Here is a 2,396-nt window from a genome sequence, read left to right as displayed (position 1 = left end):
ATGTTACCTTTTTGTTCCCAAAAATCATGTTTTGCACCCCTGCATTAGTAATTATTTGGCGAGGCATGCGACTAGTAGTCGAGCCTCACATGTGCATTCTGTTTACTCGATTCTGGAAGTGAAACCTTCAATTGGTTTATTTTGATTATTTTAGGATTTCTTGGCGATTAAGGCCAATCTGAAGTGAAAACTTTTGAAGTTGAGCCGGTGAGTGTACCACTCCCCTCCATTGCTGTTTAACTTGATTTCTGCTCTGCAATCTGTTTATTTGTTTGAGACGAGGGTGTACTTTATCACACTCGTTCTCTTGTCTGTTCATATGCCAATTTACTATGCAAAATTTGAATCTGTTATCTGTGTCTGCATCTGTTCGGATTTCTATGACCTATGAGCTCAGTCCTGTGGCTAAGTTATTCGAGTCGGGCTGGCAAGGGCCTGGACGATTAGATAATGAACCACGGTAGTCTGTTCGGGGATTTTGGGTATTGAGACCCTTGATTCCGGGTATACTCGAGTATTACCATTTTGTTCGTTTGAGGTGAGCGGGCCCGGTAAAGGGGTGTTTGGTGGACGGAATTCGGTGCGAAGTGGGTGTACGGACGCGTTGGTTCTATATACGTTGACGGAGAGTCAACCGGTTTGGATCAAGTACTGCGCTGGAAATTTGGCTCCTGAGAGCCACCTGTATCCTTCCTATGTGAATCATTAGTTACTTTACTTTACATCTGGCTTGTGTATCTGATTTGTTAAATGTGAAATGCCATGATTTTAATGCTATCTGTTTGGTACCTCATTGAGCGCAAGCTCACCCCATTCTGTTCCTTTTGTCTTCCTTACAGGAAAATAAACCCTTTTGGTCTGGATTTGACAAATGGCTGCCAAATTGAGCTAGTTGAACATATCTTTTGTATAGCTCATGTATTAAAATCCTAAGTGTACTTTTGGGGCGTTTTCTCTTTTGATTTGGCAAACCGTGTATATGTATTAACTTTTGAAATCTTTTGTATGTCATTTTGGATTGTAATCGCTAAAGTTCAGATGTGAATGTTTGCGTGCTCTTTTGGTTGGGTTCTGACGGGTCGGTTACTATCATGGCCGACTCCGGATTTCATTTTTCTTATTTTGGGTTATTTTGCCATTTTGACTTGCTTACGCTCGTTGGTAAGTTCCGGAAAGCATTAGATAGCTCTAATCTGCACCGTTAGTCCTGGCGAGAGCTGGGCAGGCAATCCGCTAACCCCTTTGGTTCGCCTTAGAGGAAGGTGGGGCTGTCACATCTTTTATTTTCGTTCCTTGGCTGAGAGACTGCCGACTTTGTCTTGGCTGGGATTACTTTTGATTTGTTGACTTTTATTTTTCGGTCAAATATAGAACCGAGAGTGAAGCATTGACTGCTGCTTCCTCTCTATTGTTTCAGGTACTACCTCGGTTCTTCCGTTACTTTCCGTTAATTAGTGATTATTTTTCTCTTTTCTATTTGGTTGCGTCGATGTTTTGTCTTGTTTTTTCTGGAATGCAGCTAGAGTGTAGATATGTGGTGGCCCTCTTAGAGATGATCTGAAAGAAAATATTCAATCCCAGATCTTCAAGGTAAAGTAGTAGAGTGAGGTATGTGCGGTTTTCTCTAATTTTTTTCCTAATTATTTCATTTCATAGGATTTTTTTTCTGAATTTTCCTGAAATTTTTTTAGAATTGCAATATTGATTTTATTAGAAGTGCCTCTACCGAAATTTTTCTGGCTGCTTTTCAAGTTTATTATTGCTAATTAATTGGATTACTGGAATGGATAGGTTGTTGCAGTTAAGCAATTGGATAGAAATAGACTTTAAGGTAACCGGGAATTTTTGGTTGATGTTCTTATGTTCAGTCTTTTATATCATTCTAACCTTGTAAATTTAATTGGTTACTGTGCTAATAGGGACCAGAGGCTACTTGTCTATTAGTTCATGCCCTTGGGATCATTGGAGGATCATCTTCATGGTATCATTTCAGGCATTCTTGTTCATTATCTTGTCAATTGTTTGCGATTTAGTTATTGCATGCATTTTTAAGTTAAATTTACATGTTTACTGAAATTTACAAACTACATAAATTTTCTTAAGGAAGGCATGATGACTGTGTAAGTTTTGTTTAGTAAGTTAATTGGGTTTTTTCTACTTAAACTAACTTTTATGTTGATTGCTCTTTCTTTACAATAATGCCATTTATAAGGAAAAATAAAATGCAGAACTAATAAAGCCTCAAGGATAGAGCTTAGGCTCAAACTTGCTTATTCTAGGTATGGGGGTCAATATTCGTTTCAGGAAAAGGGAAAAGGTGGGGTTGGGGGCATATAAGTGGCATAGTATGGTGAATGGATGGTTTGGTGTTTTTAATAGTGGTGATAGCTGCTAGC

General features: G+C 38.7%; 1 long non-coding RNA gene across 1 annotated transcript; it reads left to right on the top strand.

Moving 5' to 3' along the window:
- The first annotated feature begins 1,277 nt into the window (after positions 1 to 1,277).
- On the top strand, positions 1,278 to 1,987 carry LOC140004963 (uncharacterized). The gene is made up of 4 exons (XR_011812784.1): positions 1,278 to 1,417; positions 1,520 to 1,608; positions 1,792 to 1,831; positions 1,920 to 1,987. It is a non-coding gene; the product is annotated as an uncharacterized lncRNA (long non-coding RNA).
- The last annotated feature ends 409 nt before the right edge of the window (positions 1,988 to 2,396 follow it).

This window comes from Coffea arabica, chromosome 4c (genome assembly GCF_036785885.1).
Source record: "Coffea arabica cultivar ET-39 chromosome 4c, Coffea Arabica ET-39 HiFi, whole genome shotgun sequence".
Taxonomy (NCBI): Eukaryota; Viridiplantae; Streptophyta; class Magnoliopsida; order Gentianales; family Rubiaceae; genus Coffea; species Coffea arabica.
Note: the sequence above shows the minus strand (reverse complement) of the source record. Positions and strands in the feature narration are given on the sequence as shown.